This window comes from Mycteria americana, chromosome 12, assembly GCF_035582795.1.
Source record: "Mycteria americana isolate JAX WOST 10 ecotype Jacksonville Zoo and Gardens chromosome 12, USCA_MyAme_1.0, whole genome shotgun sequence".
NCBI classification, from domain to species: domain Eukaryota; kingdom Metazoa; phylum Chordata; class Aves; order Ciconiiformes; family Ciconiidae; genus Mycteria; species Mycteria americana.
The window spans coordinates 2,263,235-2,290,964 of record NC_134376.1 but is presented as its reverse complement, the minus strand read 5'-3'; the positions used below and the strand labels follow the sequence as shown (position 1 = coordinate 2,290,964).

At 44.4% G+C, this 27,730-nt stretch overlaps 1 protein-coding gene across 10 annotated transcripts in view; it reads right to left on the bottom strand.

Annotated features, from left to right (window-relative positions):
- Positions 1–27,714, bottom strand: part of MSLN (mesothelin) — an 83,372-nt gene extending 55,658 nt beyond the window's left edge. For 6 of the 10 annotated variants that reach the window (XM_075515205.1, XM_075515215.1, XM_075515211.1 and 3 more), the window contains exons 1-4: positions 27,615–27,714; positions 24,944–25,057; positions 8,989–9,180; positions 7,314–7,436 (exon numbers count right to left, since the gene is read on the bottom strand). The gene's annotated coding sequence lies outside the window, so the exon portion shown is untranslated. Of the gene's footprint in view, positions 1–6,642; positions 6,704–7,313; positions 7,437–8,988; positions 9,181–16,111; positions 16,417–24,943; positions 25,058–26,096; positions 26,268–27,614 lie in introns of those variants that run through there. The other 4 variants (XM_075515208.1, XM_075515213.1, XM_075515210.1 and 1 more) reach the window with 3 other exon arrangements.
- Positions 27,715–27,730: the final 16 nt, after the last annotated feature.

Below are 27,730 nucleotides of genomic sequence, written 5' to 3'. Positions count from 1 at the left end.
CAAGGATGCTGATGAAAGGGAGTCATCATCCCCCTCACTGTGCCACCACCAAACCGCTCCCAAGGAACAGACATTTCTACTCCCCACAGGAAGGCATTGCGGGCATCAGAAATGATGAAGTAAGGACAGAAATGCTGACAATGCTCTTCACAGACCTTTCCAAGCACTTTTATAAATTTGCTGATCTTGACTATGAATTCTGGTTCCTGGAGAACCTAAGATTCCTCCTGCCCAGCATAAACACAGATCTGCTAGAGTTTATCCCAGGAGACCTCAGCTTCCCAGCCTACACAGCCACATGAGTATCACGTGCTGAGGAGCGCTGCCTGCCAGACTCATGCTGCAGGAAAGCTCTGGCAGGGGAAGCAGCACACGTTTTAGCAACTTGTTTCCCAGCATAAATAAGTGCTAGCATCTCATGTGGATTTTAAAAAAAGAGTCTCAACTTGATTTTTGCAGTAAAGGAGATTCAGGCATCATTTTCCACATATACATGTACAGTATTGTGCTCTACTTGGGTATCTTCATATACCCTCCATCCCTTTTGTTCCCTGCTCCAGGACAGTATACTTTGAATGAGGCGGGCGTATGCCAACTCTCCCACACCTTATAAAGCCTGTACCTTTTGCACCTCTTGTTATTACCATTATTGTTGTAATGTATTACAGTTGAGGCAAGTCTTACACTACATATTATTATAAATAATTTTATTTATTTATTACATGTCTCTACAGTCCCAGGCTGATGATATCTTATTTCTTGACCCTTGCAGAGTGTGAGGCCTAGATAACGTCTTTCCAGAGCTTCCACAAAACACATCCCATGCTATCTACCTCTTCATCAAAAGGATCCTGGAATCTCAACTTACTTTTTCAGGTACTGGTCTGCTTTCGGGGATGCCCCATGGCATATTTGAATTGTAGCTGTTTGCCACATCTGTGCTAAAATTTCTGCCAACTGCCTGTCCCTCCTTGGTTCAGAGAGGAATTCACTCTCAGTAAAACATGTACAGCAAGTACAACATGAGGAAGTTGCCCAGGCAGTCTTTCAGCCATTGGGCTTCCCAGGGCAGAGTACTGGCTTTCCTCTGAAACATCAAATATTGATTGCAGCTTATAACCAAGGAACCAAAACACCTGGGCATCTGTTCTCTTCCATGATGCCTCAGCACCATGGCTCTCCCAGTAACACCCTACCAGGACCCCCCTGGTAGCTGCCAGAACCGCATGGCAAACAGCAGCTCACTGTGCCCAAACCAGCCCCACAGCCATCGGGGATCCCCAGCCCTGCCTGTCACCCACAGCTCCCCAAAGCCCTCTGCATGGTCTGCAGCTGCTCAGGACTGAGGGAGGGCGTAGGTTGCATACCTGGTTTTCAGCCACATTGTGGAGCACTGACAAAAACGATCAGTTACCACAGTGTACTGACAGACTTCTTGTACTTTCTCAGAAAAAGGTATTTCCTGGCACGTATGACAGCAGCCAAAGTTTCCTGGAACTTATCTTCTACAGATTTTTACATTTTGCTCCTTACAGTGACCTCACTGACTTCTACAAGGACTTTAATGGGGTAAGGACATGCGTAGCTCTGACAACACAAAATTTATAAATGGTTTGTGGAAAATTTGGGGCTGTCTTTCAGTCCTGGTATGACTTCAGTGAGTCAAAAACATTGTCTGAAATTTTTTTTTTTTTTATAACCTTCAGACGTAACCCTACAGTTTATAATCCTCTTATTCTTGTTTCTGCCAACACTGACACTCCAAGACTAGAAACCAAGACAAACCCACAACTATTTAGGAATCTCACAAAGAGCCTTTTCTTACACGGTTTCCACACTCAGACAGCTCTGGAAAAGGTATCAAAAGTTTTGAATGTTTTTCACAAGCTGAACTTCCAGGAGGTATTATCCTCTTCCATAACTATCCCCAAGGGAAGATCCTCGCCAAAGAAATTAGGAGGACTTCCTCCAGACTTTTAGTAGTAAATGCAGTTCATGATTCTTCCATGCATTTTATATAAGTGTAACAATCAAGCAGGGGCACTTCTTAGCCCAACATTTTTCACTCCTCTGCAGAACTCAGTGCCATACAGGTTTTTAATACTGCAGTAGAGTAAGTTACGTCATTAGCAATGAGACTAGAGAGGCTATTACATTAGTTAGCTAGAACAGCTGATGATTAGCATTACCCTCAGTCTTCTGTGTTAGGACATAATATGGTTTTTATCCACCCAGGCTAGGGAAGGCTCTCACTTGGTGCTGTGTAGCACCATGGGGACATTCAGGTGGCTTTAGGGCTCTGATGAGTCATTATCAGTCAGAAACATAAACAATGAACTATGTACATGGCTGAGAACTGTAATTAGTGGACGAGCAAAAGGCTAAGTCTGTATTCTTTCTGCTGTGTTTTCCTCATTAGTATGAAGTTCTTGACCTTCTGTCTGCCAGACTGTGGCATAATAGCTGGAGGTGACTTAGAAATTAAACTTATATTCACACTTTTAGGTAAGGTACAGCATTGAAGAAGATTCCCGGGTGGAATGCGGCTGACATGCAAAGCCATTCCATGGAAGTTCCCTAGGCCTGTAACCTTAGACGTCGGTGACGCCAGGGGAGCTTGGTGTACTGGCTCTAAGAAGGTACTGTTCGGAGGGTGCAGCACTGTGGAGATGCTGCGGCCAGGCTCTGCAATGAAATGGGAACTCAAAGGTATTGTGTGTGACCAGTAAGCTGCACATTTGCTATCCTGGGCCAACAGTCTGTCATGTTTCTGACAAAATGCTGTCCTTTGATGAAATTTGCTCATTATAACATCATTATAATACCAAAACACACCTCCATCCCAAAAGCTACCCGCCTCCGAGGTGCGACCACCCCTCACTGAGCTTGCGCTTTGAATTTTTCCTAGCCTATACCTTTAAAAGCAAAGCGAGAAAACTTTACACCAATCCTAAACAAAGATGTATGACTAGAGTCACTCAAGCTCCACCCGAAAGGTGAAAGACAGTATAAAATGGCTTAAGAGAAAGAGAATGTTAGGGAAGACACCATCGTGTACCACTCTGACCTCTGGGATCAGTCGATGGGCTGAGCCTCTCTTTCCCCCCATCAGGACGCCTTTGGGTAAGATTCGAACACTTGGTTATACCAAGTGCCTCCCCAGGAAACTTAGAAATCTCTCTAGAGTTGCTTTATCATCTTTAACGCGTTTATAGCCGGCAGTGTCACTCATACTCTTGGTATTTGCACGTGCTTTGAGGACAGTAAATTTATCACCAGTAACCCAAAGAATCTGTGTATCTGTTGCTCTAATAAACTGCACTCTTTATTAATGTGGCCGTGACAGTTCATGCAACACGACTAGACTGTTAAATTAACGCAGTGCGTTTAAATTAACGCTGTCGCCTTTACTCTGATGAATGGCTGCATATACAGTCCTTAGAAAATAACCGTTGACCAAGTCTGAGACTAGGACTGGACTTAGCCGCACCTAGACTCCTCTCTGAGAAGGAGTTTAGAAAGCAAGGGGGTCCTGTCTGAACCTTGTGACTCAACAGGAGGGTTTCCCCCCCCAGCCACTCCTCAGACTCCTACACGACAGTAACTCTTAACGCAACACAGGTAAATAGGAGAGATGACAGTTCTCACAAATGCTTTTAAGAGGGAATGCCTTACTGTCCAGATTTTGCTGGAGATGGAGAAACGCTCCTTTGAGGAGCTGACTTAATTCATAAAGGAGCTGAACACTGCAGCAGAAGAGGTACAGTAAAAGCTCCCACCGCAGAGAACAGCATCCTGTTACAAGTCTCAGAAATACTAAAAATGCCACAATGGAGACAAACTCATTTTCTCACAGCAATGTAAACCCTGGGCTCTAGACCGCTAGGTTAGAGCTTACATGCCTGGGCTTCACAGAGGAGTACCCAGACAAAGTGATTATTCTTATGCATGTTGTGGGCTACACTCAGACACCTTACTCATTTAAAAAGGTTACTTATTTTCTCTCACAATGTTTATTTACTACCTTGGTTTCCCTTCAACTCAGAACTCATCCCTTACAGAAGGGGAATAACAATCTTCATTAGCTAAGGCTGTGGCCAAATGGCTTTTCTACTGGAAAATGTAGAGCACAGTTATTTCATTAATTCACTACAATAATAATCTCATTCAATTCCAAAATCCAGTGCTACACTGTATTGCACTACTGTGCATTCATGCTAAAACACTGGTGGCTTTCCTGAAAACTGCACACAACATGGTGGCAAGAAGAGGAAACCTCTATTGCCGCTAGGCAGTTTCATCTACCTGTGGAAAGCACTAATTGCTAAAATCAATTTTTGTGCGCTGGTTGTGTTTCCAGAGGGATCTCACTATCCTTCCTGACCCTCGGATTCATGAGCTGCTCCTCGATTTGCTTTTTAAATCTTTACCAGTCAGCACCTTTACAGCCAACAAATATGCCTTCTGGTTTGGTTCAGAGCTGCAGCTATTCCTGCCAGCTATGAATGCCAACTATCTGCAGCTCCTGCCTCCAGATATTGACTGCCAGTCTCATCAAAACCCGTGAGTCATGAGCAGCCAGCTTCCCTAAGGGTGGCCAAGCTCTCGCTACCCCGTCCTGCCAACAGGGTCACTTTGCTCAGAGTATCTGACATCTTACTGCTTTTAGCATACTGAGCTTCACAACAGTTTTGCATCAGCCAAAACCATTCATCAGCTTAGCATACCTTCATTTTATTTTCCCAGAGGTTACCAAGGGAACAAGGAGGAAAAGGAACAGTTTGATTTAGATCAAATTAAACATTTCAGTTTTACTGACACTAGTACTTTCAGCTCATGTTTCATATGCACCTGAATCTTTCCTCCAAAGGGAATGTGCTCTCTGCAGATGTTTGGCCCATACCCTGCTTCTGCTCTTGTGTTGATACAGAGCGCAAGCAACGGACAGAGCGTATGAGCATTACACAGACAACCAGAGGCTCTCCATCTATCGCAGAATACACAACTTTCTGGAGACCTACTGTGACACTCAAGGTAAGCACACACACACTACTCAAGAGCTCTTCTTTTTCTCCCATTGTAGAATTTAATCTTTGTGCTTTGCAAATAATTCCTGGGTTGCAATCTTCTAACCCAAAAACTATGAGTGTTTTAACTGCAAAAAGGGAATTGTGCAGACCCTCTGTGAAGTCCACTAGGATCTTGTTACTGCAATTAATTTTACATGTTAAGTCCCTAGATGCTACAGTGATGGGCAGTGGTATAAGAGTCCCAGCACAAATTAGACAGGCAACAGACAAGATGCTTTCTGATGTACTGTGCTTGCTCCCCTCACTCTAACATTCTGTTGAATCCAGCTGAGGTGGATCTGCTGTTTCTCCCATCCCATCACTAGACAGGCTTTGTTTCCAGGCTAACCAACAGCTCAGGAAACTGCTGACTGGTTTACTGACTGTGGTCTCTTCTGCATTTCAGATGTCACTGCCAACTATGGCTATTTCAGTGCCCACATCACTCTGCATGGGTTCTCTCCACTCAATCCAAATTTCAGTGGGGTAGGTGACACACCAAAGCTTGCTGTATCTGAGCATTGTCAGCTCCTCTCTACATAAACATAGCTGATCCGTAACTTCTTGCCACAGCACTGACAGTGATCCCCGTTATAAACATACGGGTGTTTCTGTGCTCCTTTTCAGATGTCAGCTCTGGAAAAGCTGTCACCAGTTCAGCTGGCACAACTAACGCTGGAAACAGGGGCTCTGGCTGATGAAACAAGCATGATCACCATCATGGACAACCTACGCACGCCATCAGATCTTGCTAAGTTCTTTGCCACGCTGAACGACATGGCTTCGGTAACTTCCCTTATTGTGCTCCAAAGCTTCTCCACCCAAACACTGCAGCTACTTGAATCAATGCCCGCTGATGTCTGATACTCAAACCTCAGTCCTGACCATGGAAAAGAAGGGCTCACCCTACGGCAGTCATCAGAGGGAAACCTGCCTGAGACAAGGCTACAGGTCAAATCCTTGGATAGCTGTTCCTTAAAGGCCTGGGGTTGTAGCAATCTTCTGGTTTTCTGTCCAGACACCAAGCTATTCTTCCTCCAAAGGTCTATACTGAGCCATAGCAGGATGTGATGGGAAGTATCAGTATAGGTGAGTATAATTCAGGAAAAACAGATCTACAACAAGCACTATGCACTCTTTCCAAGAACTTTCTGCTTGGATCCTTCACTTGATGCTACCAACCCAGTCATCTTTACAGTGACCTCCCATGCATGAAGGGAGAGATATGAAATAATCCTGAACAATACCTTAAATTGAGGAAGGCTCAGCATGATAAACTACGTGTCAACTATATGGAAAAGGTGTTGTGTGATTGCAGGCGGAGCTTCAGAACAGTGACTTTGCCCATCTCCTACTAAGCATTGCCTTGCATAAAATAGCTCCTCCTTTTCCCAAAATGAAAGCTGGTGGCTTTGCTGACTGGTTTCAAGATACTCCACAAAATGTGTTGAACGCAGTGAATGAGATGATTGTTGCAGAGATACCTGTCAATATTTCATGTGACTCCTGTCAGCAAATATGAGTCATCCGTTCCATACACATTTATCTTAACTGAGCATTTCTATTTACTTACGCTGTATATGACTTTCTGGCAATACATTCACGTATTCCTAAAGCAGAGTGTAATGCTCCTGCTGAAAAGCAGAAGTAACCACAGTGAAACACTCAGCGTTTTCAGGCTTGCATGCAAAACTGAAACTCAACAAGTTTTGAATTAGAGCAGCCTTAGCAATTCTGTGACCTTTATCTTAAGCAATTGCACCAAGTAGAGAGCATACTTTTTAAAAAATAAAAATGGCCTTATCACATAGGTAGGCTATGTTCAGTCTGATCTGAAGATACTTTGCAGTTCTTAAGAACCTCTCTGATAAGGTCTCGCAATAATGAATAACAACGAAAGCTGTTGAAGTTTTTCTAATGGAAAAGTTCTTGTTGCTGAAAAATTCTTCTTTGATTAAATTAAAATACTTCCTATGACCATCCGACATTCCCTCCTGCAGATTGAAGGGTTTCAACAAAATCTATGCTGGCATCCCCACAGAAAACATTCCCCATGTTTTTGGATTCTGTAAAAACCTTCTTGACATCAAAAGTGAAAACAGTTAATGGCATTAAAAGTTTTCATTTGGGAATGACCTTTGAAAGCTTTCCACTACGCTCTCGGCTTGAGAAGCAGCAGAAATTCCTGTAGTAATGTCTGAGATGCCCTTAATGACAAGAAAGGGAAAGGAAGCGTATACTTACCTTGCTGCTCCAACACTATGGCCTTTTCCTCTTACTGATGGGATTCTCACAACTCCTCCTGTATTTTGGATGGCTCGCTAGTAAGTTTAACCATTGCCAGCCACAACACTAGGTTGCCCAACACTGTTAAAGATAAACAAGCCCAAATTTAGACAACAGCACAAAAATGTTATTAGTTAATAATGAAGATTCTGGTCTCTCTCATACCAATGTGAATTCAAAGTATTCTGCTATCTGCAAAGGTTTAATGGGAATTTGCAAGAGCGACTAGGGTTTCCAGTCAGAACATCAGGGAGGAATATGTGGTCCCCAGCATTCCCAGTGTCATCATTTTTCCAGGTGTTGCATGTGGCAGTGCAACCCGAAGTACTCAGAACTGGCTGGAAGTAAATCTTGGAAATTTTAGCAAATATGCTGAGTATCTGGACTTAGTCACTTGGAACAAACACTTTGTGGGAGTTAAATTTTTTTTTTTCACTAGCATTCACTGTGAGAACATGGCAGTGTTCCACCATGAAACACACTACTTTGCCAGCATTTGCAAAGCCTTTATGCTCCACACAGCACGGGAGGCGATGGGTCATTTTCCTTAAAAAAAATACTCTGGCATTAGTGTTCAATTATCACAAACATTTTTACTGCTTTTCACTGGCTAGTGGCACTTGCAGAGCTACAGTAATATTCAGAAACGGGATACTACACATCCTGATGGAAAAGGGACTTCACAAGTCCTGTGGATATTCCAGCCTTGCAGATTTGTCCTGAGTCTTCTTGGAAGCACTAGCATTTACAAATCACTCTCACATGCTTAAATGTCTGCTTTGTGTCCCTTTCCACAGATGGATGCCTTGGACAAGTTATCCCCACGACTAGCATTCCTGACGGTTTCATCCGATGCCATTAATGAGGAAGAGGAGATGTGTCAGATCCTTGCAAAACTACGCTACAGACCATCAGAGGAAATTTATCAGTATTTAGACCAGTTCAACAGAGAGGCAGCCCAGGTAGGGTTGAACACTGCAAGTCTAGCGTAAACGCATGCAGTGTGGACTTCACCTATCCAGAATCTTAAAGACACCCTCAAAGATAGTTTCTGAGCTTTTGTCTTAAAGTATGAACAACTGCAACAACGCATATCACATACAACCTCTCATCATGGCTGTTTGGCCCAAAGTATTCAAACGCCAGTGCCCAAGACTTAATGGCTGGATGATACTCAAGTGCATGCTCATGGCAACACTGAGGTTGTACCAAGCAGAACTACTGAACCTCATGATCTGCGGCCCTGTGGAGGAAGCTGATCCTCACAGCCACTTGTCACCCGAGACGTGCATCTGCCTGTGCTTGAGTGGTCACAAGAGGCCAGCATGCAGACAGTGCCTTCAGTGAGCCCTGGAGTGGCAGAGTGTCCCTGCACCATTCAGGGACACCCGCTAAGACTCTGATAGCTATCCCTTGGTGTTAGCTGCCTATATGGCAGGTTCACAGGACATCCCTAAGATGCATCTTCCCTTCTCTGGGACTCGCTCAGAGTCATTTTCTACAATGCTATTCCCTGTGGCTTTGCACTGGCCTATCTTTTTAATCCTGCCTTCTCACTGATGCTCATCACTTCTCTCTTTCAGCTGGCAATAACCACTATTAAGAATAATGATGTGAGGAAAAAGATGCTCACCCAATTCACAGTAGACATTGAGGCAGAACTTCCAGCTTTCAACCCTGCTGAATGGACTCATTTGCTTGCAAGACTCGCTCTGCTACTGCCAAGTGCTGGCAAGGAGGACACCAAACTCTTCCTGCCCCACATTTTTGGTCGTGACAGTTTCAGAGCTCTGTAAGTACACAAGGGAAGTGTCCTCTTTATTGTCTGCAAACTAAAATAGGGGACTGTCAGGAAAGAGCAAGGAATTGCCAAGGCAAACTGTGCTAAAAAACATCTGTGCAAGAGAGTATCATTTACAGAAATGCTCCATCAGGCAAACAAAACCAGGGTCAGATCTTCCTTCCTTTGAGTAAAACTGTGCAAAAGCAAATAAAAACATTTGCTAATATAGTACAAAGACAATTATAATTTCTATTAAATAGATTTTACCTCTTTGTAAAATAGTGCAGCAAGGACCAGTAAGATGAAAAAATACCAGGAAGAGATGAGAGGAAATATCCTGTCTAATGAAACGGATGAAGCTGAGAAATAAACTCCAAAGGGCAGCACTGGAAGGAAACCACACAGTCACGTCTGGGTCATGCAAGGCAGGGAAGACCACGCTGCCAACTACAGTCCTGCTCTGACCCAGGAAAGATGCAGGAAAACAAACAGCAGGGTTGGGCCCATAATAGACATTTCCAGTCTGGTCCTGAATTTCCCTTTTCTGGCACAACTTTATTCTCATGCACTGGCATGGAACAGCTCTGCTTTTTCCATCTGTATGGGACTTCTGTATCTATAGCAAATGGTTCAGATCTAGCAGTTTATATTGGCTATTCAGAAAACACTCTGAAATGAATCTGGCAACACAGGGAGTGAGGCTAATTACCCATTTCGTGAGCTGTTCAGGGGACTAACGGATTCACAAAGCACACAAAGAGATCACTAAGGGAGGCTGTACTATCACAGTCTCTAAAGACTTCTGACAACAGCCTAGACAAACATCTGCACAGAGCTAATCCTGCCCTGGGACACAGATCTCTCAAACACCCTTGGCAGTCCAATCTTTCACATACAGATCACAGCCAGTAAGAAATTAATGTGCCATTTCATAAAAAGTAAGTTTTCCCTTCCTCTTCCTCTCTTTCATTTCGTGAAACTCTGTTCATGCTGGAGTAACATCTCTCCCATCTATAGCATCATGGCACTAACTGGAAAGCAGTAATTAAATCTTTCCTCTGTGATTTCCCTCCACAGTGTGTCCTCCTTGAGGCATACATGTCCCTGTTGCCCATGAATCAGCAAGGCATCTGTAGCGCTTTGCTGACCTTCCTTGAAAGCCAACACACTGTGACAGGTAACATGAGCCAAAATCTAAAATGCGTTATCAGCACTCCCGTGCATTCTAGCAAACTACGAGGAAAGGCAAGTGATGCTCTCTTGTTCTCCTGTGCTGAAGGTTCTCCATGTGCATTGGGCCAGGAAACAAGTCTGGACTGGCTGCAAAAGAACCTGGGGGCATTCGCAGCCAACGCTTTTTATGAAGATTTCACCAGATTGACAGATTTCAGCAGGGTTAGTTTGTTTTCTGACTCAGACCTGAGAGCTTTGCCTTTGCTCAGGTCCTGCATCCTGCTCTGCTACAGCTCCTCACATGCACAAGGCTGAGCACCCTCCTAGATGATCTAATTCAGTATATAGACATTGCTCCAGCCATAGCAGAACTCTTCTTCCCAATGCGGGGAATCCAGCCAACTCTATGGCTTAGGTCTCCGCCTGTTAGCGATATTTTACTTCTCTCTGATCATGTCCCATTGGTTTTGAAGTTCAATGTAAGGGACAATCTCACCGCTACCCAGCTCACCCATGTATTTTTTTACCCTGGAGTCCTAGATGATACCAGCATGGCTGAAACCCTCCTGGTCTCCCTGGAGAGCAGGCCAGCTCTGGACATCTCGGCCTTTGTTGCTGAGTTTGTGGCCACTGCTTCTCAGGTGAGATACCAACCCTTGCACGGGGATGTTGTTTTAGTACGCAGTGAACTGCAAGAACAGTGTCTTGCAGAAGCTACTGGGCTTCAGCCCATATGGACCTAGAGAATATCTTCCCAGAGCTGGTTCCCCTGTCAAATGCCTTGTTACACCCAGACCCATGCACTTGCTACAGCAAGAGCTGGGAAACAGCTTCTGGTCACAGCTGATTTGTGTTCTTACTTGCTGCGTTTTACAGCAAGGCTTACCATCCCTGCCAAACCTGCAAGTCCGAGACGTTCAGTGCAATCTTTCTCAAACTCCAAGGCCAGTTCCCTACTTTTAGTGTCTCCCAGTACGACGACTGGTTCCAGAACAAGCTCAGCTTGTGGCTGGGCAGCGTAAATACCTCTGCCCTTGCAGCTATCCCAAGGAACATAACTTGTAGAATATACCAAATTATGTGAGTACTTCATTGCCTGCATTCGCTTCAACTTTTCTTTTCACTTCAGCTTTTGCACATAGCAAGAGAATTCCCATTGCCCTGCTTGATCCTGTCTGAATACAGAAACAAAATTATATCATGGCTCTTAAAATTCCAGGCTCACCCTTCCTTCCCATTTTCACTCCCAACAGCTCCATTCTCTCACAGCTCCAGTTCCTGACCAGTACTGTGTCATCTCTATCCAACTACAAATTTGGCATAACAATGCTTGTTTAACAATGCAAATTCATCTAAAGAAATAAGTTTGGTTACCACTGAGAAAACAGACCACAGACTGCAAAGTTCTGGTGTGCAGTCATGTTACAAACTTTTGGTGACTTCAGTCACCAAAAACAAGGCTTTGCTGCTATAATGAACCTCCTGCTTTTCCTTCTCTCACAGAATGAATGGCTTAGAAGGCAGCTTTCAACAGATGTCCCCCGCTAGCCATGAGGATGTTTACAGCTTTGTAAAGAGCTACCTGTCTGCTAAGGCTTCTGAAGGAGGTATGCTGAAGGCATCCTGCACTTTCTCCCTCCTGTAACTTCCCTGCATCTCTGTCAGAAGCAGTAACATACTCACAAAATTACAGGATGCTGAGCATTTACCCACGAGAAAGACAATCCAATTAAAATTGGAAGATGTCAACAGCTTTTTGCTCTATAGCAAGGAACGAAGGAGAACAAAATTGTCTGCAGAAGCAGCTGGCTCCCTCCCTGAGGCTAGAACAAGCCCTTGTGTTAATCATTGTCCCTCACTGCAGTGGCAGCTCACCAGCTGAGCACTGGACCGCGGTTGGTACCCCTCTGGCTGCCATTACCACAATACCTGAGAATCTCCCCAATGTAACAGTCTGATCCTTACACCTTTGCCAAAAGGTATGGGAATGCTATTTCCTTACCAGCTGCTTGCAGGTCCAAAGGTACACGTTGGGCATTAGTCACTTCGGTGCTGCGGATACCACTGAGGGATTTAGGCACCTAGACATTTTGGGCAACTCCTGTATCAGCACAGTCAATCAGCACAGCAATTGCAGTAGCCCATACTGCATGGGAGTAGGTATCGATGGACATGTGAACATATTTATGTCGACCAAACTCAGGTATATGTGTCACATCAGTTTGCCAGAGTTGAAGGGAAAATAAACCTCTAGGGTTTGTCATAAAAGATGGTCCAGATGGTTGTTGTTGACAGTCTGGGCACGTTTGAACTATGAGTTTTGCATCCCCCACAGATATCGCAAATTGCTTTGCTAAAACTTTGGCAGATTGGTGGAAAAATTGGTGTGACAACTGAGCTTGGGTAAGTGTGTGCGGTACAGGAGTGTGTAATGCCGTATTTGTTAGGTAGTCAGCTAGTGCATTTCCTTCTGTCAAAAACCTTGGTAAGTTTGTGTGGCTTCTAATGTGAATCACAGAATAGGGATGTCTTCTCTGCTCTATTAAAAATAATAATTCCTTAAATTTTAGAAACAGAGCTTGTTTTGGTACATGTTTCAACTGTGCTCTTTCAATGCACTGGACTACCCCAACAGCATACTGCAAGTCTGATACAATATTTAAAGGAGTTTAAAGACCTTAAAGACCATTTTCGAAAAGCCATAGTAATGGCATGCAACTCAACTAACTGAGGTGAACCCTCAATTTGTTCTATTTGATGTTGCCATTGACCTTTTTCTTTCCATGTAATTACCGCTTTTCCTGTCTTCCCTGACCCATCAGTAAATACTGTGGTGCCCGTAACAGGTTGCCACTGATATAGTGGCTTATTTTCGATTTTTACATTATTATAAAAGGTAAACATTTTATGAGGGGGGTGATGAGTATCTATTTGCCCATCAAACCCTGCTAAAGCCATTTGAAGTTCCAGGCTATTTTGCAAACACCAATTTAGGTAATTTTTTACAACTGGAAGAATAATAAGTCCAGGTTCTTCCCCAGTCATTTCGACAATTCATTCTCTGCCTCTTTTGATTAGGGCAGCAAACAGCTCAATGCAAGTAACAAGAGTCTTTGTAGGTTGATACGGCAAAAACACCCATTCTAACAGTATAAGGGGGTCTCTTTCCTGGGTCTCCCACTGTCCAATAATTGCTAAAGGTTGTTGTTCTTGATTACAAATGTATAACTGCACAGGTAGATTTTCAACTCGTCGGTAACATTACTGCAGGGAGAGTCTTTCATTCACTGTTCTCAGTGCATCTTTCACCGCTGTGGTCCATTGTCGTGGAGCATTAAGATCAGTGTCCCCTTTTAATAACTCGAACAATGGTGCTAATGTTTCATTGTCTATACCACATTGTGTTCTGATCCAATTTATATTGCCCAATAGTTTTTGTATGTCATTCAATGTTTTGATGTCTGTAGAAATGGCCACATTCTGAGGTCGAATGGTTTGTTGTAATATTTTCCACCCAAGATATTTCCAAGGTGCCTCCATTTGGATCTTTTTGGGCGCAGTCTGGAGGCCTCAGTTTTGCAACACGCTCCTTAAAACAGGTAACGCCTCTTGGACTTGGTTGTTCGTAGGGCGTGGCGACATCCAGTCTGATGCTCCCTCGGGTCCTGGCGGAGAGTGTGACCATGGCGACGTCGTCTGTGGCGTTGTTGTCACAACAGCCGATGCCGAACTGCCGGCCATCATTGCCTTTGGTCGGAAGTCTGGCGTGGACCACCCTTCCGGCCCGAGGGGCAGCGGAACTTGTGTCATCGCGCGTCCCCGCCTCGTGCTCCGCCTCCCGTTTCCCTGCCGCGTTGTATTTTGAACGACACTGGTTGGCCCAGTGTCATCGCTTTCCGCATCGTGGACATAAGGTAGGAGGATTAGAACCAGCGCCCCAGCCAACAGCTGACCCTCGCTGCGGGCAGTCAGCAGCTAGATGCCCTATGGTATGGCACCGATAGCAGCGCTTGTCTCCAATAACCCTCTGCCCGATTTTGAGGGCAGGGGCAAACACTCCGGCCAACGCAGCAGTGTGATGTTCAATAGAATCCAACTCGATTGCACACTTCTATCATCTGTACTAACGCAGAGTTAACAGGCATTGCTTGCAATAACTTTTTGCAGTCCGTATTTGCATTTTCCATTGCCAATTTCAGTATTAGGGCTTCCTTTGCCTCACGATTCTCAATTTGTTTATCTAGCGCATCCCTCGGTCTATCAATGAATTGCATATATGGTTCCTGTCGTATACTAGTAAACGATTGTTCTGGCTTTCCAACTTCGGGCAACCGCAGCATAGCCTGCAAAGCTAATGCCGCAGACCGTCGGAGAACATTCGGATCTAATGTAGCTTGCAATCGAGGATCCAGCAAAGGGTCGGTGCCCATCAACTGGGGAATTCCCGCCCCAGCAAAGGGATCGCCAGCTTGCCGCCCAAGATTACTCAGGGCTGCCACCTCGCAGGATTCTTTCCATTTTTGCTCCCAAAGCAATCGCTGGGTTGGCGTTAAAATCATTGCAGCCACTTGCCGCGAGTCATACGGGGTTAGCAAATGTCCTGTCATAACATTCTCTAACAATGACTGAGTGAATGGCGTGTTTAAACCGTACACAGTGACAGTCTTTCTCAATTCCTTAATTAGGTCCCACTGGAAGGGGGTCCACTCATTCGGTCTATTGTCTTGTACGCGCACCGGAAACACAAACCCCGCAGCTTCCCCATCCTTCAGTGCCTCCCTACGGAGTCGCTCCCACCGATCTCGGGGGTTGAAAGCCCGTTCTGCTATTGGCGTGGGTTGTGCTTCTGATGCATGTATCGGACGCACGGGGGGCAACATTGGCTTCATGGGAGCGGAGTTCAGGAGAGGCGGCTTCAAACCCACTTCCCCACTTGTTTCGCCCGAGCCCCTGTCTTCTTCTCCCAAGCCTATAAGAACATCTTTTTCCTGGGGCTTGCTCGCGATCGACTCACTATCACCTGCTTGTACCGCCTGAGCGACTGCATTCTGCACTTTCTTTTCTGCTTGCCATGATCACAGGGTCTCGGTTACTAAACGCCACGTAGTCATAACTTCAGTAGCGGTGGTGTCCCCCCTGGACGCTGCCTCCCAAATCTTCTCCCCCACCTGTTCCCACATTTTCGCGTCAAACACCGCAGATACTGTAGAGGGAGCCCCTTGCTTTTGCAAAAACTTCAATAATAATTTTATCTTATAGGGGTCACATTTCACCCCTCTTTTTATTAGGAGCTGTATTAATAGCTTAAGTATGGCCTCTTCCTCGGCTGATATATTCGATCCCATGATCACTGCCCAGCCGCTCACCTGTTTCTTAAGGTGATGTCCCAGGATTAAAGCCGCAGTCCTGCCACCGGCTTGATTTGTTCACCTGGGGTTCCCTCCAGATGCCACTTGCAGCGCTGCTTACTCCTCACACGGGGCACCATTTGAAGGGAATGAGACACGGACTCCGGTGCTGATGGTAGGGGGAGACCCTTATTTACCTGACAACACTCCTTTTATACTTATCCCGACCAGTTCACGCGAAGCACGTGCAATGCACGCACTTATTCTATTCATCTAATTGGCTCTGTAACTTTTATCACGCAGCATTTCATTGGCTTATAGTTATCTTGTTGTTCCTTTTGCTGCTTTCCTTGTTTCTCTTTTTCCTCTTGGTCCCTCACCCATGATCTTAGTTCAGAGATGTGTTTATTAAGTCAAGGTCATCAGTGTACTGGTCTCCTACAAATACTAACCGCATTGCGCACTTTTAATGATGTCTTTTTCTTTTGGTTGAAGCGTAACCTATCTCAGCTTTCTCATGGTGATGTGAGATGATCCATCCTGGGGCAGATCTGTCACTTAAAGCACAGTATTTGAGCTCTTCTCTACTGAGGACTACGTTGCCTGGTTTGGAGGAAGGCTTGGCCTCTTCCTGAGCAGCCTCAACACACAGAATCTCAGCTTCTTGCCCAGTGACGTGACATGCGACTCTCTTGCAGCCATGCAGGTATCAAGTCCATTATCATTTCAGTGATACTCTTCTTGCTTCTCTCTTTGCCTGTAAAGATGGGAGCCCAGACACCAGGTGAGGAGAGCAGCTTCCATTAGCCCAAACAACCAGCGCCAAACCTGAGATTCTCGTTTGGTAAATACCATTATGATCTTACTGGGCTGCCAGTGCAGTTTCACATTTCAGGCCACAAACAGAAGACCCTAAGCAGAGACTCTGCTTCACTCCCATACACCTGCAAATCCACATAAAACCAACCAAGGAGCCTAATCTCCTGAAGAAGCACTTTTGGTCACACTCTGATTGAAGTGTCTGTTCCCTGGCATCAAGGGAGTGGAAACATCCCCTGAATGCAGCCCTAACACCTCTCCACTCACTGGCAGAGGGCTCTGCAGGTTCTGTCCCAGTGGCTGTGGATTACTTGGTTGCAGCTGGCTTTCGCTGACTATCCACGTCCTGTAGAGTGAAGATCCTGAACAAACACAAAGCCCAAGGGCCCTATGAGAATCCAGAGCACATCTACTCCTTCATAAAGGGAGTTCTTCACTTCCAACTGCAGAACTCAGGTAACAAATGTCTAAGCCTGCTCATCTCCAGGTATTCAGGAACATGGAAAGGTGGAAAGATTCAGCCACCTTGTAAAACATCCTTGATTTCAGGTGACACACAGACCTGTTCTTTCTGTGGGAAAGAGTCATTTTATCAATCTGACAGTTAAGTGCCTAACCAATGCTAGGCCTTTAGGGTCCCCTGAAGTCAGTAGACAGAGAAGTGCCTCTACGTTTGGATAAGCTGCTTCCCTGGAGGACAAATGAGCTGAATCTCCTGCTAATATCTAATGGAGTCCTCCCACACTCCTCAGCCTGCTGCTTAGCCTTTCAGCTCACAGTGGCCAGAGAAAGGTACCATCCTCCTTTTTGGAGGACTGAAACCTTTCTCAGCACAGAGAGCTGAGGTGAAAAAGCAGAAGCTGTATCAAGAATGAGACTAGAGCATGCTGATATTGCAGGAATCTGGCAACTCCAGCATGCTCAAAGGCTAAATGATTCCCCCATCTCCTGTCTGGTAGCGTTTGGATCCCACAGGGAGCTTGCAACATTAACTATAATATATATTTCACTACCAATGGGGACTCGCAGTATTACACGCCTCAGCAATCCAGTGAAAGAAATTACGTACCTTCTGAGCTTTGCTTTTCCTTTTGTAGGCTCCGCCTGCACACAAGGCACTGCAGCAGACAGAGAATGGCTGCTACAGTGGTTTTGTTTATTCACTGCTTTTGGATCATACTCAGATTTTGCAACACTGAAGAGCAACTTCCATGGGATAAGGGCTAGGTACAAAATATCTGGCATTTTATTCTTAGCCATGAAACAAGCTGACAGGAACAGAGTTCAACCGGGTTAGTTCGTTATTTGTGTTGCTCATTTTCTCCTATGTGCTTCCAATTTTTCTCATTAAGTTTCTTCTTGTTAAGTATTAATGCTAAAACAGTGTCAAAAGCACTGCCTCTAGGAGATAACCATCTTATCAGGAGAGTATAAATTCTGTAGGAAGACACGGATTTCAATGACAAGCTCCAAACAGCAGTGGCTGGTAAGACACAGGAAGAGCAGATATTAAATTACACATCTGCTGAGAACAGTCTCACAGATCACCTGCCTAGCAGCAGAGAACAGCTATTATTAAATTTAATCCCAGTAAACACTGTGCACTGCTTGCTAATGCTCCTTACATGTCCAAGCTCAGGTGGGCTGAGAGAGACGAGCAGGAGGAGAATGCTGTGGCTTGGTCTCCAGTCCTCGCTCTATGCTCCGTGTGCTTCAGCATGACTCCCTAGACCTTTTCTCAGCTGAGGCACTGGCCCAACTGACTGTTCAGAGCAAGACCATCTACAGCCCCTCAGCCATCCAGATGGTCTCAGAGGTAATATGGAACAAGAATGAGCCTCTCCAGTAGCTCAGTGCCTTCCTAGAGGACTTCAACGCTTTTGTCCTGAAGGTAAGTAACCCAAGTGCCTGGGATAACAGAGTCCTGGGGAGCAGAACAGGTCACAGGTGAACTTTCAGGCTTCCAACTCTGGGACTCTCATGACCAGATATAAAGCAAATCTGGAAGATAAGCCAGAAAGGAGTTCCAGTATGAAGACAAGTCCAGCCCTCGCTCTGGCTTAACCTCTGTGCATAGACCAGCATAAAAAGTTCCTCCTCAGAGGAAGTTTGGGAAGCACATCCACCACTCCAACCTAGAGCCAGGATGTAAACAGCAAGGGCTTCTCTACTGCTGATCTGCGGTAGTCTAATGACTTATGAAAGGTTCTGGACCAGGCCCCTAAAATTGTTAACATCCATTAAAACATTTTGTGTACAAGTGAGTGAGAGAGAGACTCTGCCCTTGCCCTGGTCCTGCTGGGCTGAGGCTGTTCGTACAAGTTACCAGTAAGCCAAGCTGAGAAGCCTGAGCACGCCCCAGCCTCGCTTTACACAGCGTAACCACTCTGCTGACTGCCGTAACAAAAGCAGAGGCTGTGGGAGTGTAAGGGAAAGGAAATTCAAGCACCTGGCTTGCTTTGCTGTCCAACTCTGCTGACAAAAGAAAACCTGAATTGCCAAGGTCAGCTCCCCCAACAAGGACACAGTCAGGTTATATTTCCAACTTTTATTGTTAAACAGGAGAGGAAGGAAGGGGAGGAGAGCAGCAAAGAAGAGAAATTGTGATTATTTTGCCAATTTTGCTTTCACCACTTTTTCTGCTTAGCTTCAATATTCAAGGCTTTCTAACAGCTCTGCTCATCACCTGCTTCAATTTCTTCCTCCTTCCTCAGGGCTCTGATGTCCTAGGAAGCACTGAATTTCAAGAAACAATGCTAATGATGTCAGCTGAGATCACCTTCCCACAAATTACTGACATGTCCCTGGAAGACACAGCTACGTGGCTGCACAGACTGTGCATTCTGCTGCCCCATGTGAATGTGACAGTGCTGGAGCTGCTGCTCCTCAGCATGCCATGCCCACGCTACCAAGCTTTGTAAGTGCCTGCCTGCAGGGCTGCAGCTGCTTTAGCTTTGTGTTGCTACTTGAGCAGTCACTCTTGCATCACTAGTTATTGATCAGGCAAGAGCTGCTTTTTACCTTCATGTTTCTCATTGGGTATAACCAAAAATCAGTCAATGACTCGGCTCTAAAGGGGGTATTTTCTTGTAAAGGTATACCAAATATTAATCCTTATTCTCAAGCACACCATAAATTATATGGCCCAGCAGAAAACAAACCTCATTTGTCTCATGCTATAGGCCAACCACTAGCACCTGCCATCTTCAGTCCACCAGCATTACAAGTTCTCCTCACCCCACTACACTCATCTCTGCTGCTTTACCCGCATGGAAATCATTTGTTATATGGTTTATTCCCCACCACTGCAGCAACTGATGGAGCCTACCCAGTGTTGTCAGCAAGGAAGAAACACGATGTCTACGAGTTTCAGAAGGCCTATTTGACAGCCCAGTTCACAGGCTCAGATAAGGTGCCTACACATAAGTTCCCAGTAAAGCACTAGTATTTGTATGGAGCTTCTTTTGTACTCCAAACATGGAAGATTTTACACCTAACAATCACACATCTTTCCAACACTGAGATTCAGTCACTTCTGCTGTACATTACAACCCTGGGAAGTTCACGACAACCCTGTGAAGGAGGAAAGAAAATCACTTCTCCTTTGGAAGCTACGGGGAATACTGGTATAAGGAGGTATGATAGTATATAATGAATAGGATATAGGTAGAGAAATGGGATTTCCATTTGGTGTAACCATTTCCCCAGTCTGAAAGTGAATCAGAGAGCAGAAGATCAGACCCTGCACTTGCAATAGGAAGAAGATTAGCCATTCTTCTGTTAGCAGATATTTAATCATTCACATGAAGGATGCCTAGATGCCTCCTTCAGTATATGTTGTGGCTTTTAACTCTTTGGATCTGCTTTGTTTACAGGATCAGCGTGCCAGGATGGAACAACTGGGACCAAAGACTGGTTGCAAAAGAATCTGGGAGAGATCTGTTCGGTAGCTAAACTAATGACCTTCAAACCTTTTACCCAGATGTTGCTGCAGTAAGTTTTACTAGTCTATGCACCGAACAACAGTAAAATTAGCACCAGCTTCCAAGCAAAACAGATAGCTTCCTGGGCTTTGCATTTACGATAATCAGTAAGGGCAAGATGCAGGTGATTCCTCACACAGTGGCTGCATCTCTTAAAGCAGGGATCAGCTTGGGTTTGTATGGGAGAGATTGCTAGATATGACCCATGTGCACCATCAGGGATTGAAATACACATTCCAGCTGTCTGCCTCTCTCTTCACAGCCTCTCTTTGATGAAAGATATTAATTGTTATTGCTGGTTACCAGAACCAATGCTAAGAGCCTGGGATATGTCTGAAACATAGAGGCATATTCTGCTAAGAGTGGTGAGGGGAACTTCTTTTAAATCATCTTTAAAATCAAATTGGCTTAAAGGTCACAGTAAAATTGCTCATGTGGGTATTGCCTTTCCTAATTCCTCCAGAGAATGACTCTTCAAATTACACTTTGTCTTCAAAAATAGTAGAAGTTATTTGCTCAGGTCTACTAAAATACCAGATACCTTCTAGTATTCTGAGTTTAGTCTAATCAGTAGCAATGGGTTGCACATCCTGAGGACACAGTGAATTAATCTTTCAAGCTGCCTGCATTACGATACCAAGCTGTAACTACAACAATGTAAATGATGCATTAAGAAAAGATGTGACAAAGGGCAACAGCAGTAAGACCACCAGGAATTGAAACCTACTAGACTAATATTTGATTGGAATGTTTGTATCTAAGTGTTATTATAATACTGGTTTCACAGCAAAGACAGAAATTGCATTAATGAAGTAATTCCAGTACAACTTGAAAATCCAACAATTCTGCTTTCATGTGGAAAAACAAAGATTTTCCCTGCATATGATGTTCTAAAAAAAAAAAAAAATCCTGCACAGCTGTGAAATATGCCTTAGACAATGTTTTAACTTCATACACTCTGTAAACCAGTGCTAGTATTTATTAAAATGCTGATTTTGTTTAAAGAATTTGTGTGGCACTACCTACCCAATCATCAATACAAGTAATGTTGAACAACCCACTCGGTACGTTTCCTATTGTTTCACACAATCTTATTGATGGTACTTAAACTAAACTGATAAAGTAGGTAGCAGTACAAATATACTAGTTGCTACTGGTTGAACTAAATTAAAACATCTATAATCACAAAACCTGAACCAGTTTGCTAACTCTTTACAGAGATATTGAAAGCACACACCATTACCATATACCAGGCAGACACAACAGAGCTTTTGTAAGGGAGTTACGCCGATCAAGAAAACTTTCCCTTCGAACACTTAGATTAAATCTTAAGCACCAACATTATCAAAATTCACAACAATTCCCCTATTTACGTGAAGTCAAAAGATAAGCATACCGTTCTATACCAAGCATCTTAGCCTACCACATCCACAGCATCTGAGCAACTTCCAGTAGAATCTTGGACAATACAACTTGTCTGCGTTAACATTTACCATCTGCACCACAGCAGCTCAATCCAATACTCCCATTCATTCTGCAGCTGAAGCTCTGGAAGGAGAAACGCTGACGTGCGTGTCTTGCAGACATTCACTCTGCTTAGCAAGTCCCCTGCCAAATGCTGCCACATTAAAAATCCTTCATTTTCATCACAGAAAGTGACCTCTCTGTCTTTGAACATACACTACAGCAAACAAGAAACTTCTTTCAAAGCCACAGTGAGAGGTTTCTGGTCTAAGAACAATGCCTCAAAAAGGCTTGCAAACTGGAGACTCTACCATCGCTTTTATGTCATTTCCTATTTTCTTACCATCTACCTCATTCTGTGAGGAACAATGCTGTATCAGAACACATGATCTGAAACCCACCAGGCTTTGGGGAAAGCCTCAATTCATCTAACCTCCTCAGCATGGCACGCTCTGTAACTTTTTAGCAATGACTGCTTTGCTCTCAAATGTCTCAAATGTCAGTGCTGAAAGTCTTTAGGTGTGAATTTTTCAGAGCAGCTAGAAAAAAAACCCAGCAAAATAAACAGTTTTATACGAGGAGAAAGAAAACACAGTAATGTTAGTTCAATACCACTTTTACAGAATCACGTTTCAGAACAAGGTTGCCTTTTAACTGGGTAGACAACTGCACACAAACGCTTTCAGTCCAGCAATGTCCCACATCTTTACCTTGCTAAAGAAGATACTGCATTTCCACCAGCATTACACAGCTCGGCTTCTTGTTGCTTTTTATTTAAATTCCCAGAGGGCAGATAGTACTTTCTGGGCTAACACTAGGGGTCAGAATCCCTGGAACAAAAACCTACCACCTAGTATGCAGGTAGAGATACAGACTCAGCATACAGTCAATTTTACACACAGTTGAACTAAGCACTAATTACAAGCCAGCCTTACATAACGCTCTTCAACCTGGTAATCACTATTTGGCAGCTTCCTTTAGGGTCTTAAAGACTGGAGCAGTAACGTCCTATGAACAGTCTCAGCCAAGTCATCCCTGCCAAAGGGATTAGTGTGGAAAAGGCGGCAATAAAAAAAAAAAAAAAAGACAGAGCAGGGAAAGGTGGGAGGAAAAAGAAAATGGAAGTGATGAGGTGGAAGAGAAAGGGCTATTGCAGATGGATGCTGCACACAGGAGACAGTGAAAGCTGAAGATCCAAACAAATATTCCTTGGCAGATCTCAAATCACAAGTGTTAACTACAGGTTTTCAGGCAGTTTTAATCAGATTCTCCTAAAAGCTTAAAAGGTACAGATTCTATTTAATTTACTAACTAAACACTTCACAAGCAAGGAACTCCTGCTGATATGTAACTGCCCATTTCCAGGGGAATACCTGACACTCTCCCCTGGAAGGGTCTTTACACAAAACTGAAGGGTTTTTCACCCTCATCCTCCTAACAGATGTGGCACCAGGCTATTCCCACCCCACTTTTTCATCAGGAAATCTGGATATGCCCCAGCATAGCCTCATTTTTGTCTCCTTCTCGAAGAGCACTGCCCACAAACATTTGCAGTACCACAAAGACATCCTCTCTCCCTGACTGTCTGGTGGAGCACCTTGCTTTAGACATACCAACAAACATGGCCCTTGGACAACTCTTTTACATGTATTTCTTCTTAGTTTAAAGTTCCTGATCTCAGTACCCCAGAACAGATGGCACAGCTGACTTAACTCAACGCTGACCAGCCTGGAAGACACACTCTCAATCATGGCAATACTTCAGTGCAGATCCTATAACAAGATCTACAGATACATGAGCCAGTTTAACATGTGTGCTCACCAGGTCAGTCCTAACGGATCCCAGGTATCCTCTGACTCCCATGTCGCTGTAGGGGGGGGAAGGTCTATGCCATGATTAACTGCCTTCACTGTACAGCTCACATTGCTCTCTGAACATAATGGCAGCCGTCTACACATAACAGAACTGAAAGGCAGAGAGGAGCTGTGGTAAATACTAGACAACTTTATAAGGAGAGATCTCAGCAAGGGGCAAGCTAGTGATCAAGAAAATAGACTGAAACCCTGGACAGGGGCAGGCAACTTAAATATTTTATTTTGTTACGATAATGCCGCAGATGTTTCCTTAATAGCCTCTTCTAATTTCAATGCTTATCCAGAACCTCAAGCCACATTGATGGTTTTGCTCTTCTTTATACCACAGGCAAAGCTGACCTCGTTACCCAGCATGCTGGTTAGAGACGTGATACTGAAGACAGTACTACTGAAGCTAAGACCTGAACTCCAAAACTTCTCCAGTGAAAGCTGCGTAACCTGGTTCCAGCAGCAGCTGCCCTTATTGCTGTCTGGTATGAACAAAACCTATCTGGGATGGCTGGGGACCAATGTCTCTTGTGATTCCTATCAAGCAATGCGAGTTTACTACGACTCTTAGGGTTATGACAGTTAAAAGCTGAGACCTCCACATTTTGAATTTCTAAGACAGAAGGACTGAACTCCGGCTCCCTCACTGTTCTGTTTATTAGCCAAAACCAAACATAGAACCACTAGGCAGGAATTGCATAAAGATCTTCCCGATCGCTTAATTTGCTTGTCACTGTTGAAAAGCTGTGAGCAAGTCCCATGTATTCCAAAACATTTTTCTGTTCATATAAATGGAAATATTCATGAGCCTCTTCTGTGAAGTCCCATTAAGAAGTGTGACAGCCTCAGGCACCACCTAGGCCACGTAGAAGGTTGGAAACAATGGGTCCAACTTCCTTAAGACTCCAAACAAGTGCAGTTCCTTTCTGAAAATGTCCTCTTTTATTTCCCAGAGTCAAAGGATTCAACATTGCTTAGAGTCCCTTTCACCTTTCAACAAAATCGACATAACAGCTACATTAAAACCTACCTGAGCCAACAATCACATTCAACAGGTAACAGCACCAAAGAAGTAGAATAATTCTAAAGGCCAAAGGATAGAGAGTGATCACAGAGTTTGTTTCCAGGCTACAAAATATCAGTCATGGGTTCCTACCTTCACTCAGCTGTCCATGTGGCTGGAGCCGACTTCACTGAGCAGGAAAAGAGCAGGTCCAGACTTGATTTAAAGTCTCCTTGGAGCTGGTCCTGTCTGTGGGTCTTACTTGCACTGCACGGGGATATTTCCCAGAGTTAGAATTGGCTCCGACATAGTCTCTTTATTCAAGAAATAATCTAAAGCAGTCAGCACACACAGGAACGGTGTCCTACTTCTGTGCCTTTCATTAGCATCATCATGGCTGCCCTGAAAGGACATAGGTTGTCTTAGTTTGTAACACTGCCTTGTCAACAGACCTGTAGCTTTTTTCCTCTTTCTAGGGATTGCCTGTAACATCCAAAGAGGAATGAGAAACTGGATTGACCTAAATCTTGGGAAATTCATAGAACAATCCTCTACACAAGAACTTGTTTGCTTCGATGCCAAATCGAAGGGATTGAGCTGAAAGTCTGCACAGAGTGATCAGCAATGCCATAGCTCATTCATGGTTAACAACATGTTGTACTGGGCTTAAGAGGAATTAAAATTCCTCTGAAACACAAAGGCCATATCACAGCCCAAGATGTCATCAAATTTGCCTCCAACTACCCCATCATGGTCACCAATACATTCATAGGCCTTAATCCAGATGAAATGAACAAAACACATAGTAAAATTGAGCACCACTGCTACCTCTGCCTTGGAGACACCACCACCTCTGTATAGAGCAAGGCCAGGTTCTTGCACAATCCCACCTGCGCTTTGCCTGGGAACAGCTAACACGATCCAAGCATTGCTGTACAGCTTCAAAGTCTCTATTATGTAACTAATGAATGAGCAACTCCACATAATTTTGTATGAATGGACCCAATTCTTGTATTATTATTTTTCCTGTGTAGGAACTAAGTGCTCAGAGCCTGAAAGATTTGCTGGGACCTAATTTTGGGTTTCACCTTGAAGCAGGATATTCACAACAGCCATCAGCAGGTGAGTGAAAGAGGACTTAGGAGTTACCATCGAGTTTTACCCTAGTACTGACATGCTTGTATTTGTTTAGAATGCAAACAAATTCCAAAAGGCTTATATCTGCATAGCAAAAGTATACAAAAAGGTTATTCCTTGTCTGCCTCACGGCAGATTCTCTCCCACTGCATAGAAAATAATAGCTCACCACATGAAAGAAAGGATGTGCCAGATTTTGCAGTGGGATCTCCTGGCATACGCTCTGCTGTAAGCTCAGTATGACTGCACAGCATACCACATATAGGGTCAATTGGAAAGTCACACTGGGTCACACTTGGTTCACTGTGAAGGAGCGGCAGGACTGTTGCACACAGCATGTTCCCCAGTGCTTTGCACAACCTAACTGTAACCGACTTCGCAGATGACTTTCACTCCTTCCCTTGGGAGTCTACTCTGCTAGTAAAACATTTCCAAATGGGCTTATGGGAAAGCTATCAGGAGGTGGAATGGTTATTCCAGACCCTTGAACTGATCATTGTCTCTGTGGACAAACTCTGTGGATTCAGAACTGATTAGGTGCCTTAAAATTTATTTCAGCACCTCCTGTAACCGGAAGAGCAACAACATATATGAAAAAACACACGTTTCGGATTTTTTACTGTGTTCTCCCCCTCTGGCTACTAAACACTGTTTTGTAAGATTATATCCTACCCCTAAATGATAAGGTATTCTAGCACACAGAAAGCTACACAACATTTCAATCAACAAGGGCATTTACTTTCTTCAGAGCTCATCGCTTCTTAAGAATAATTTAGAGGTGCAACTGCAGGATGTTAAAGTCATATAGAAATCTGCAGAGTCTGGTGCATTTGTTGGTAAAGTATGTACTCTGGAACCCCATCCTCACACCTCAGCCAGAGCTTTTGAAGCTGCAAGGACAAAACCCAAAAGTGCTTTCAGGATCAGGACCCAGACACTACCAACTTCTCCCTGCATTCTGCCTACAGCTATGCCTGGAAATGACATGCAGCTCTGCTTATTAACAGCACACTGCACTTAGCACTTTCCATCTAGGTACCTCAGGGTACTTCTACAAACAGTGCAAAGATTTTTTTTGTTAAATGAGGCTCCTGTTAGTATGTATTAGGTTGCACTCTGTAAGAGCCCAGATTTGCAAGGCTTTCCTTGCAACACCACTGACACAGGGCAGTCTCCAAGCAGGGTCTGCAATCAAGAAGATACCAAGTTCTCAACACAACAGTACTACAGCCTTACCAGCAACCTGGAAAAATTGTTACACCACTTTTCCCACTGCTTCTCATGTAAATAAAATTGTTTCCTTCAAAGAACTAATCATCTCTCACACTGAGCTTTGAACCTCTAACACACAAAACACCATACATTCACATGAACACAGAAAGCTGTTCAGGGAGGATTTGCAGTTTTAAATCCCCGTGCCACATAGGCAGGAACCTATGGTTTAAATCCCCGTGCCACATAGGCAGGAACCTATGGTTTAAATCCCTGTGCCACATAGGCAGGAACCAGCGGCCACCCTGGGGGGAGAGCAGTCCCAAGAAGGGTGATGGGTATCCAGGCCATCCCCACAAGCTCGAGGGCTTTGAGGACTTACTCTCTGCAAGAACAAGAAGCCCAGCACAGGCCTCACACTGTTTATAAGGCCAAGGGCCACGATACCTCCCTCTCTATAGTGCCTACATCTTACCTCAGCCTAATACACCTTCCACCGTGGCCTATAAACCAACAAATGCCCTGCGGGCAGCCTGTAGTAGACTTTTCAGCAGTAGACTCGCCCTGCCTCAGCCACTCCTCCCGCCATCA